The following is an 11983-nucleotide window of genomic DNA, read 5'->3' on the forward strand; positions in this document are numbered from 1 at the left end:
GGAACCACTGTGACACTGTGCTATGAGGACATTTCCAAATACACAACTTGCTCCCTACCATCTTCTGACACTGGAAAGTTTTGCAACTCTGTGTATAGGAGGAGGCTAACGGTGACCCAAGGCTTGAATTGTTCCAGTTAGACTAAGTAATCATGTTGTGGCTATCACCTGACAGTCTCAAGGACTAAGACAGCAATAAAAGTGAGAAAGAATTCCAGGGTGAAGAGAATTTCTGCTGCATTGTACGTGGAATCTGGGCTTAATTAGATGGAAGTCGTTGACATGGTATCAGTAAACAGGAGGTGTTTATAAAAGGTTCATTTGAATTCTAATCATTCAAACTATTTTCCATTGTGCATTAAAATTTTTCTGAATGTAAGCAGTACATTGTAATTTGTTAGCTGAAAAATGAAAATATTTGTGTCAACGGTGTACAATCACCTCAAGGTTGGTCTTAGAAAATTATTGTGTAATAGATGTTGAAAGATCGCCATCTAGTGGCTGAGGGGAAAATTTAATTTTGTTCATGTAAAGTTTTAGTCCAGGTGTTGGTGGTATTTCTTACTATGGCATTAACTAATCAAACACTTCAGGAATCAAGAAAATTCAGATATAGTAATACATGGTGTTTTTAAAATTGTCAAATAGTTTATATTTTTCTGTTTGAAAGTGTGATATATGTTGGTGTAGAAAAGGTCAAGTATAGAAAAATACAAACAGAATCAAATTTATAAATAACCCTCTTACTTAGAGACTCACATAGCTAATGAAGTCTCTCAAACTTTTTCATATGAATTCACATTTCCACATAATTAATATCAGAAAAAATTTGTTTTAAGTAATGACAAAGTTTTTTGTTTTATTTTGTGTTTGTTTGTTTGGTTGGTTTGGTTTTTCGAGATAGGGTTTCTCTGTGTAGCTTTGCGCCTTTCCTGGAAATCCCTCTTATAGTCCAGGCTGGCCTCCAACTCACAGAGATCCGCCTACCTCTGCCTCCCAAGTGCTGGGGTTAAAGGCGTGCGCAACCTCCGCCCGGCTATGATTTAAAGATTTAATGCTACATTTTGTTTAAAAAACTGTAATTAAAGTATGCTAAAGTTAGAATGGCTTCTTTAAATATGGGTCATAATAAAATATACTTATGTAGGGGTAAGTGACATTACCACTTATTTGGGAAATTACAAGTAACTTAATGCTGTTAGAAAAATGGGTTTAGATATTTGCAGCTTAGGGGAGGGACTTGGAGAACTATCCCCATCTGCCAGGTCAAGGCAGGAAGATTGTTGTATGTTCCAACACCAGTCTAGGATACATAAGGTGTTCTGTCCAGCTGGGGCTACAGAGTAAGATCCTATCTCAAAAGTGAAATAAGAAAACAGAGGATCACAGGCATGGCAGCTAGCTACATGACTGACACAACCATTGGGAACTGGGGTCCTAGACTAACATTAGTAGATTCACAAGTCACAAGATTATAATGCAGCTGGGCAGTGGTGGCTCAAGCCTTTAATCCCAGCACTTGGAAGGCAGAGGCAGGTGGATCTCTGCGTTTAAGGCCAGCCTACCCTGGTCTTCAAAGCAAGTTCCGGGTTAGCCAGGGCCATGCAGAGAAACCTTGTCTTAAAAAACCAAAAGATATAAAACAAAATAAAAATATAAAATATAATGCAATAAATAATTCCACATTAGAGTGCTGATTGAAACAATGACTGCTGAATCTCATTATACTTTTGAGCATCTTTGAGAGCATCTTAAACATGCTCGTTCTGGGTGTGTTGGTATGTACTTTTCATACTAGGACTTGGGCGGCAGGAGCAGGACTGCTCTAGTCTGAGGGCAACCTCTTCAAGATAGTGAGTTCTAGGCCAGACTGAGGTACACAGGGAGACTCTGTCTCAAGGCTACTTACCAGTTACCAGCACAAACCAATTAAATCAAGGTCTGAGGAATGGGATGGCTTTACGAGTTTCTCACCTGCTGCAGTTATGTCTCTTACTGTGAACATCCCCAGACTACAGAGAGATGAAGCTCAAGGCAGAAATACCATTGAGAAGGGTGTAGCATAATCACCTAGGAAATGGTGTGGGCTAGTGAGGATTGTGTGTTATAGCTACTTAATGACTGTGACTGACACAGGTTGCCAATTTAATTGAGCAAAAGGTATGAAAAAGAAAAGAGTCAAGGATTACTCTCTAATGGTGCCTTGATAAATGATGATGGTGCAGGCAGAAAGGCAGCTGGGGGAGCTGGATGCCCTGCAGCGTGGATGTGGGTGGGAGGTGGGAATGTGCTTTCATTACAGAGCTGCTGTTTTCCTTCAGAGCCACCAGAGGTGCATACAGGCATGGTTATCATCTCTTAGCCCCTTTGTAAATACCTGTAATCGGTGTAATTATAGGCAAACCGCCTCACTTCACCCTTCTGTTCTCCGTGATGAGATAGGCAGGACTCTGCAAACCATGCGTGTGTGTGTGTGTGTGTGTGTGTGTGTGTGTGTGTGTGTGTGTGCATTCGCATGTGTGAAGGCTAGGGGTCAATCTATATGTTGTTCTTCAGGGCCATCCACCATGTTTTTATGGAATTCACCAGTTAGTCTAGACTGCTGGATCCTGGAGGTCTGACTGTCTTCCCCTTCCAGGCACACCTCAGCACACCCAGCTTTTTAAGGTGAGTTCTGGGAATCAAACTCATGGCTTCTTGCTTGTAGGCAAGCGTTTCACTGACTGCGCCATCTCCCCAGCCCTGCGGACTTCGTTTTGCCTCTTCTGGTTGTTCTGTTAGTCTTGCAGGACGTAGTAGGTGGACGGAGTGACCTGACCTTTCTGATTTGCTTTGGGGCAGCTTCCTGTTTTGTTGTGTTCTTCCCCACACCCCTCAGGTCGGTTTCTCATCCCTGTAGCAGTCTGTCCTATCTTTGTGTAGCAGTCAAATCCAGTTTTCAGGTTTTTGTTTTTTCCCCCAACAGGTGCAGAAACAGCCCTCTCAACATCATCCTTCACAAACACCGCATCCACTGTCTTTTCCAGTTCCTCAGAGCTCTGGACTGCAGACCCTTCCCAGTTCCTAATGCCTTTCTCTTTGTTGGGAGTAGGTGCAGATCTCCTTACCTAACATGGCCATTCCCTCCACTCAAGTTCTCTTTTTCCCTGTTATTCTTGTCTGTACAAAGCTGTCTCTCCTCAAACGCCTCCTGATTGGGCCTAGCAGTCCACGGTGATGGGAAGGGTCCTTCCAGGACTACTTTAAGTGATCACCTCTCTGAGGAGCATGGCTCCATCTCTAGAAAGCAACAAGGGCCTGCAATGGCAAGTTCAGTAGCTGCTTCTACCGCACAGCTAAAAAAATCACTCTCAATTAGTATAAAGAGTCTGTGTCTGAAAGAGTTTGCTTTTTTTTTTTCTTTTTGTTGTTGCTGCAATAAAACACTGATCAATATCAACTTAGGGAAGAGAGGGTTACAACCAGCCTTCCAGGGAAGCCAAAGAAGGAACTGTGGAAGAATACTGCCAATTGCTTGCTCCTCTGTTTTACTCAGCTACCTCCCTTATATAGCCCAGGCCCACAGATAGCACTGCTCACAATGGGGGTTGTGGGGCTCCCATCTCAACCAACAATAAAGAAAATGCCCCCACAGACATACCAACAGGCCTATCTGCTGGACACAGTTCCTCAGTTGAAATTCCCTCTTCCTAGGGATATCTAGGTTTTGTCCAGTTGACAAAGACTACCTTTGACAGCAGAGTTGTGACTCCATCTGGCTGTTTCTTCCTCAGTTTCTCTGTGCTGTGCCCAGGTTTCAGCTCAGGGATGTATGCTAGGCAAGTTTGGTGATATTTTTTATTTGTGCAATTCAATAAAGTTTATCTGAGGATCAGAGGGAAAAGCCAGCCACTATATTAAACACAGAAGTCAGGCAATGGTAGCACACACCTTTAATCCTATCATTTGGGAGACAGGGATCTGTCTGGATCTCTGTGAGTTCAAGGCCACACCAGGAACAGAACCAGGCGTGGTGGCACATGCCTTAAATTCCAACACTAGTTAACCATAAAGGTTTGGAAGTCTGTACAGGAAGTGACAGAGCTGGGCAGGAAGAGGAAGTGATATAGCTGGACACAGAGAGCAAATGAGATGGCAGAACAGAGAGGCGTATAGGTGTGGGTACACAGAAAGTAGGTCTTTTTGGAAGCTGAGGTGTCGGTGAGGTGAGGTTGGCTTGTGGCTTGCCCTATTCCTCTGATCTCTCGGTTTTAACCCCGATATCTGGCTCTGTGTTTTTTATTTAATAAGACTGTTTAGCAATTCATCTACAGCAAGTGTTCTACCACAGAGCTGCAGGGTTAGCGCCGGAGGGAAAGCAGACTCCTGTAAAGCTCACAGATCTTTGTTTCTAGTTCCTTCTGAGGCTGGGCCTTTCTTTATTGTTCCTAAATTCATCTCACTCCCTAACTTCCTGAGACCCTGCTGATGTCTACCCTTCAGGACCCACCCAGTTTCTTCAGGCAAACTTCTTCTCACATAGAAAAAAGAGAAATCACTCCATGTGACTACATGACCCAGGCTTTGTCTAAGATAATGATGTGGCTTTCTCCTTGGCCCCTGGATTGCCTGAGCAGTGCTTGAGTTTGCCCAGAGATTCTGCTGGTTCTGCCTCTACACTTGCTGAACATTCTGCCTAGATGCTAGCCTCTTCTTTAGTGAGGGTTGCTTCTGCTTCCCACCTGATTTGTATACGGACCAGAACACTTTACTGCCGTAAGTATTAATTTTCTTTCCAAAACACAATCTGGGCTCAAATGTGGGAGGTATAATGTTTATATTAATGACTTTATTTCTCAGAAGCCATTGGTTGTACCCAGAGTCCCCCAAAGACCATCAAGAGACTGAATCTAATGCAAAAGCAAAGAGTCTTTGTATTGTTACAAGTTAACTTGGGACTCTCCATCCATCTGATGCAGCAGCAGAGCAAGAGAGACCCTGAGTAGCAATGGGACAGGGTTTTTAAAGTAGGTGGGGCTTGGGGGTCTACAGACTACTTAGGAACAGACTCAGGATTGGTTAATGTGAGTGAAAATCGTGTTAGTAACTTTTAATTGGCTAAGGGTTATTTGGGGTTTACAGTTACTATTTTGGGGCAGGCCTGGACAAGTCCCAGCCTCTATCCTTGGAGGCTGGCTGGCCTAGCATGTACTGACTGTGGGGGCTGACTCAGTGGCCCAGGCTTTCACATTGACCCAGGCACATAGCTCTAAGTTGATGAAGGGTCTCAGACAGTAAATAACTGGCTGAATCTTGAACAGTCAGAATATGTGCAGAAAGGGAGCTCCTGCAACACTATGCCTTTTGTTCATGGTCCTTCCCAGAAACTGCTTGCTCAAGTCTCGGGAAGCTGAAATTGAGGCCTGATCTCAGAGAAAACACTGACAGCCTGTTATGGCATCTGCTTGCTCCTTTCACCATCCATGGATTGCATGAACAAGGCCCTCTTTTTCTCTTGAGCACCTCTGAGGTTTCCTCTCTAGACACTGCATAAACTGGAAGTGTGTTGCTCATAATCTATATGGTCTTATAAAAACTGGGTACCAGGTATTCGGGTAAATGCTGAAAGATCAGAGAAACAAAGGAACAAGCCACAGCCACCTGCTTTGGAGTTTTGTTCCCACAGGAGATGAGAGGTGGATTCCTTCAGGAATGATATGGATCAGGCTTGATGCAGGGAGACCTCCTGAATCTTGACAGGTGATACATATCAACAAAGGTTATAGCTGGTCTTCTCAGGACTTGGCCATTATCTCAAATTTTCTCTCTGGGACTTTAAAGATGCCTCATTCACAGACAGCAGGAAGCAGTTTGGAGAACAAGACACCCATGTTCTCAAGAGGGGTGTGGAAGACTTTTGGTTAATTGGTGGGAGTGGATATTATCATTTAGAGGAATATATGAATATAGGATAAAACGACAACTATTAATCTCAGACATTTTGCATTGGCATGGACTTTGGTATATTGATAAAAATTTAAAGCTAATTTTGTTACACTGTGTGTATGTTTCTACTCTTGTCTGAGGTATTGCACTTAGACAGTTCCTTTAAAAATGCAATGTATAAATAAGAAATGAAATTAGTAGCAAATCTATAATAATCAAATTTGTAGTCACACTAGATTATTTTTTAGGTTAAATAGGTATATTTTAGATAGATAAATGGTCTTCAAACACTTCAAAGATCTATAGAATATGGCATTTAAAATGTTTTGTTAACCTAAGATTTTTCATGACAATAAGGCACATCTGCTCCTGGCAGCACCAATTTACTTCAGGGATGATGGGCATTGAAGAACTCCTTATGGAGTTTGCTTTCACTGTGGCAAGATTAGCCACTGGGCAAAGAAAACTTGCCTTTGATTGCTGACAGTGTGGTGTGCAGACTGGACATGCAGGACACACAAGAAAAAGACTTTGGAATTTTTCCCAAACAAGGCAGGACAGTCCTTAAGAGTTCTGCTCTACAGAAGAGTCTACCAGATGTTCTGCAGGACACAGAGGAAAGTGACTGACGAACTTTGCAGGACAGTCCTTCAAATTTCCTGCTTCACTGAAAAATTTGCCAGATATTCTGGCCTGTTGGCTGAAGACAGATGCCCCAACATTGCAGAGGAACTCTGGGAGGCTGTCCAGATAGCCAAATGTCTCTGCTGTTAGATAATATTAAATTTTTCTGGGTCTTTAATGGATTTAAAGACTAGATAGTTATAGTTGCAGTTTTGCTTAGTTATGATAGAAAGTAAGTTAGGTGTAAAACTTTGGATTCACTTGAATAGAATAGATAATGCATTATTTTCTCTAAATATGCTAACTACAAATGGACAGAATATTGTACATGTGATTCTTACTTGATAACTGTTTTTGTTATGTATAGTTTTACTATTTATGACCCACCAATTAATGAAAAGCTTCCCATACCCCTCTTGGGAATGTTGATGTCATATTCTTCAACCTGCTTCCTGCTGTCTGTGGATGAAGCATCTTTAGGGTCCCAGCAAGAAAATTTAGACAACTATTTAGACAAATTTAAAAAAATCTTTAGATAAATTTAGACAAGTATTTAGACAAAAAGGGGGAAATGTTGTAGAATATTATTTTAAGATGTTACATTTGTTTATGCTGTGGAACATTTGTTTAATGATGCAAAGCTATGTTGCATTTGTTTAACTCTGTGAAACTGTGTTACTGTGCCTGCCTAAAACACCTGATCTAATAAAGAGCTGAATGACCTATAGCAAGGCAGGAGAAAAGATAGGTGGGGCTGGCAGGCAGAGAAAATAAGTATAAGGAAAATTCTGGAAGGAGAAGAAGAAAGAGCAAGAGAACAAGAAGAGGAGGATACTAGGGGCCAGCCACCCAACCACCCAGCCGCACAGCCACCCAGCCACCCAGCCACCCAGCCACACAGCCACACAGCCACCCAGCCACACAGCCACACAGCCACCCATGGAGTAAGAGTGAAAGTTAAGACATACAGAAGTAAGAAAAGGAAAAACTCCAGAGGCAAAAGGTAGGCTAATTAAAGTTCAGAAAAGCTGGCAAGAAATGAGCCAAGCTAAGGCTGGGCATTTCTAATTAAGAATAAGCCTCCATTTGTGGTTTATTTGGGAGCTGGGTAGTGGGCTCCCCAAAAGAGCAAAAACAACCAACAACATTGTGTTGCTCCTGCATATATAATGGAGTGAACTGCTGTGGATATCGCTCTGTGTAAATAAAGTTCTGATTGGCCAGTGGCCAGGCACGAAGTATAGGCGGGACAAAGAGAAGAGAATTCTGGGAAGTAGAAGGCTGGAGGAGACGCGGCCAGCTGCCGCCATGGAAAGCAACATGTAAAGACACTGGTAAGCCACAAGCCATGTGGCAAAGTATGGACTAACAGAAATGGGTTAATTTAAGATAGAAGAAGTAGATAACAAGTAGCCTGCCATGGCCATACAGTTTGTAAGCAATATAAGTTTCTGTGTGTTTACTTGTTTGGGTCTGAGCGACTGTGGGACTGGCGGGTAAGAGAGATTTGTCCTGACTATGGGCCAGGCAGGAAAACTCTAACTACAGTGAACTGAGAGAACTGTTACAATCTAAAGATGAGTGATATCGAATATGGCACATTGATCTTGAAGAACAGGACACCAGTGGGCATGGTGGCTAACACCTGAAATCCCAGAATTCAGAAGGCTGAGGCAGGAGGATCAGTATGAGTTAGGGGCTAACCTGGACTATATTTTGGGTTCCAAGCCACCTGCCAGACCAGGCTACTGAGTGAGATCTATGAAGTGCCACACACGTCACCACAGTGAGCCCTTTAATAGCATTTCAACATTGGCAATCTGGAGTCGGAAGAGTAACCAGCGTTTAGAGATTAGTCAGTAAACAGTTGTTTACTGATGAGATAAATCACTACATCGCTGGCTGAGGCAAATAAAAGACAATCAAGAAACACAACAGCATCAGGGATGTGTGTTTACTGCATTGATTTCAATTGTATTACACGTAAATACCGTGTTTTAATGACTATCTTAACTTTTTAAAAGGGGTTCATTTTTCCTTTCCTTTTTTATTCTCTCTCTCTCTCTCTCTCTCTCTCTCCCCCCCCTCTCCCTGTCTTTCTCTTTTTGATAGTGTCCCATCCTATATCCCTGGCTGGCCTGGAATTCACTAGGTAAACCAGGCTGGCCTCAAAACCACAGAGATCAGTCTGCTTTTGTCTCCCAAGTGCTGGGATTAAGAGTGTGAGCCACCACCCCGTGATTTATTTCTAATCACATACTTGTGTGCATCTGTGTGTGGATATGTGTATGTGAGTGCAATTGCCCAGAGACTAAAAGAGGGTATCTGATGGCCCGGATCTGGAGTTAAGAGGTAGTTGTGAGCAGCCTGATGGGAGTGCTGCCAACTGAATTCAGGTCCTCTGTAAGAGTATCCTCAGCTGTCCCTAATACTCCCTCAGTATTTGCTGTAGGCAGAATTCTAAGATAGCCTGTAAGGTACAAATGGCCTGTAGAACCTGTATCTTTTGCATGTGGGTAGAGTGGGATGCCTATGGTAGGCTAATCACTATTAGGATGAAATAGCATCATATGATAAGGTGGTAGGGAAGCTATTGCTGTGATTTGACATGAACTCCATGTCAGAGGCCACAGAGGTTATCTTTCTGCTGTCTGTGAGTAGGAAGTTGCCATGCTACGAGGATAAACAAGCAGTTTTTGTTTTTTAAATCTAGCTAGCACAGTAAAAATATGAGTTTATACTGCCATATAAGATACTAGAGAGATCTCTTATGCTCCCCTGATCTATTCCAGGGGAGTGCTGCCAAGGATCCAGACTTACTGGGCCTGCTCCTTCATTTCCACCACTTCCCTGCACTACCATCTGCAGACAGACCTTCAATCACAACGCACCCCTACGAGGCACTAAAGATACAAGGATAATGGCTATGCTCTGACTTGATCTCCAATCAAAGTATCACTGTATTTCATTATTGTGTTCAATGACTATGTATCAAGAAAAAAAATAACCCTGGGTTCGGTCCTCAGCTCTGGTGGGAAAAAAAAAAAATCCTAATTAAGAAAAAAATAAAAGGCTTTTAAGTAGATCCTAGCAGACTCCTGAATCCTAAACATGATTAACAATGATCATAATCTCAATTAATAACCATGAAGTGTGGAGTACTTCCTATTTCATGTGAAGTAAGTATCCAGTTTCATTTACTAATACATAGCCTATTTGTGGAATTTCTTTCCACACTGGATCCACAGAGCATCTTTGCCAATAAGTCTCTTCATGTAGAGATGGTTAATTCTGGCCCCTTGTCCATTTGTTTCTCCCCATATCACTCTAAAACGTTTATTATAATGCCAGCATATGCTTGGTATCTACTTTTAAAATAGTGTGTACACGTGTGATGTGCAGAAGGCAATCTCTCAGGTATTGTTCCTCAGGAGCCATTCATTGTTTGGAACCAGGCTGATCCAAGGCTTTCCTCTGAGGCCCATAAAAGGAGAAAGGGAGTGCTTATTCTGTGTGCTCAGGGGCAAAAGCAGCAAGGTCTGAGGCCAGGGCCTCCAATGAGTTAGGTTTTCAGTTTTTAGGAGCCTGACACTCCTCCCACCCCCTACTACCACCACCAAGAGACTGGAGTTATCAGTCCCAGAGCCAGTATGTGTGGTTTGTGGCACACATGAACTATTCTGTATTCCTTTGGTGCAACTTTGCTTCGTCCCATTGTGTAATAGCTATCTGAGGTATTCCATCCCCACCCCCTCTGCAAACAGTATACACGGTGCTGTACTTCCTAATAAACTTCCTTGACATAAGCCATAGCTGCCTCCTGACCCCAACTTTCCTGTCTTTATGATCCTCTGGTCCTTCCTCTCAGGAACCTGTCACTGAAGAATGACCTACTGGTCCAGATCCATCCATTGTCTTTTTTTTTTTTTTTTTGAGACAGAAGCTCTCACTGGTACTTGGAATTCACTGATCATGTTGCAAGCCCCAGGGATTGAGTGACCCATTTTCACCTTTCAGGGTTGGATTACAAGCATGCACCACACCATACACAGCTTTTCTTCTTTTTCTTTTTTGTTTTTTCGAGACAGGGTTTCTCTGTGTAGCTTTGCGCCTTTTTCCTGGAACTCACTTGCTAGCCCAGGCTGGCCTTGAACTCACAGAGATCCACCTGGCTGGGACTAAAGGCGTGGCCACTGCCGCCACCACCCGGCTAGCTTTTCTTCTTTTTAATGTGGGTGTTGGGGATCAAACTCAGGTCCTCATGCTTACATGGCAAGAACTTTACCTCAGTAGACTGTCCAGATGCAGTGACTGTCATTAGTGCCAACACAAGAGCCCCAGTTATCAGTTACATTCAGCAACACACAGTGAGCACTAAATGAACATATTTTCAAATGACCTGTTGTGCTGTTTTAATCTGTAAGTCTTTTAATCAGCCAGCAATGCAGCAATCCATCTCACTAGTACATAATCATTTGCTGACCATGCCCTAAATACCAGTCACTTGTCTGATACCAGGGTATAAATGTGGAAGGCATAATGGTTTTAATAAGAAACTTATGGCTGTGTGAGCTGTGGTGGTGCATGTGTGTAGAGAGAGATGTACGGTAGGGGAGAGAGAATGGTAGTGGGGTTGTTACTGGGTAGACAGATGGAAAAGTGCGGCTGTATCTTGGTAGCACTGTCTTCTCCCTGGGGTCGGGTGCCCCTTGTGCAGCACAGTTGCTCCTAACTGTATCAGAAGCTAAGACCCCAGGTCACCTCCCCCAGTACACACACACACACACACACACACACACACACACACACTCAGAAGCTAAGACCCCAGGGCACCTCCCCCAGTACACACACACACACACACACACACACTCAGAAGCTATGACCCTAGGGCAATTCTCTCAGTACACACATACAAGCGCGCGAGCACACACAAGGCCTGCATGCTCAAAAAGACCCTTATTTAATTAAAATGATGCTGACACGTTTTTTTTTTAAATGTGTAGCTGAGGATCGAACCCAGGGCCTTGCACTTGCTAGGCAAGCGCTCTACCACTGAGCTAAATCCCCAACCCCCGGTTTTGTTTCTTGATCCACCTATTTGTAGCCTCGTCTAGAGATCAATGGGAGGAATAACCAGAAAAGGAAGAGCTGATCCTCCGTGATTTGGAAGAGGAAGTGGGTCATCTTACCAACAAGAATGTTACCCACCTCTTAAGTACTCCTAAACTTGTTTTTAAAATCCTCCACACTGACGCCTGTGGACTACTCCCCAATCCTTCCTTCTGGGCATCACACTTCACTCTCTTAGGCGTGTGCGCTTCGCTTTGCCAAACAATCTTCTCTTGATTCAATTCTCTACTTCGAAAAGTCAAGAACCAAGAGACCCGCCCCCACCCTACCAGTGTGGTTTATTTAATGTGGTGAAAATACGAGA

This window comes from Onychomys torridus, chromosome 3 (assembly GCF_903995425.1).
Source record: "Onychomys torridus chromosome 3, mOncTor1.1, whole genome shotgun sequence".
In the NCBI taxonomy this organism is placed as follows: Eukaryota; Metazoa; Chordata; class Mammalia; order Rodentia; family Cricetidae; genus Onychomys; species Onychomys torridus.